Source organism: Propithecus coquereli, unplaced genomic scaffold, assembly GCF_000956105.1.
Source record: "Propithecus coquereli isolate 6110/MARCELLA unplaced genomic scaffold, Pcoq_1.0 Scaffold81, whole genome shotgun sequence".
Taxonomy (NCBI): domain Eukaryota; kingdom Metazoa; phylum Chordata; class Mammalia; order Primates; family Indriidae; genus Propithecus; species Propithecus coquereli.
Window position 1 is genome coordinate 6,585,488 of NW_012154285.1, and position 512 is coordinate 6,585,999.

A 512-nucleotide genomic window follows, 5' to 3' on the forward strand; every position below is an offset into this window, starting at 1 on the left:
CTCAAAAAAAAAAACAAAACAAAAAACCAAAAATTGGGGCTTTAGATAAATATCACCTATAATCCTACCCAAACTATGAAAACTACCCATAATCTACTCAAATTACCATTATTATTTTAATGTATTTCCATTCAACTATAATTACTTTTACACAGTAGTAAATGATAGCATACATCTGATTCTGTATTCTGCTATTTTACCTTTAAGAGTTTCCCATGTTGCTACCTGGTCTTCACAATCATAATTTTATTTAATTCAATATTCACTGACTGAAACTCTGGAATAGCACTAGATATAAGACCTAGAGATAAGAGTTACAGGTGGTTCCAGGCCTCAAGAAGAGTCGAAGAAACAGACAATTACATAGATTAGATCTTTATAACAAGTCTAGGTTATTCAGGGATAACTGGTATCAGGAAAAAAAAAAATCTGGAAACAAAATTTTAAAGCAAGCAACAAAAAAGTGGTTTAAGTTACACCTCTATCAGAACTATTAAAACCAATATGAAGAT

The 512-nt window shown here is 30.3% G+C and overlaps 1 protein-coding gene across 1 annotated transcript in view; it reads right to left on the reverse strand.

Annotated features, from left to right (window-relative positions):
- The window catches only part of NAA25 (N(alpha)-acetyltransferase 25, NatB auxiliary subunit), a 74,243-nt gene that overhangs the window by 25,508 nt on the left and 48,223 nt on the right, over nt 1-512 (reverse strand). The window lies entirely within an intron of this gene.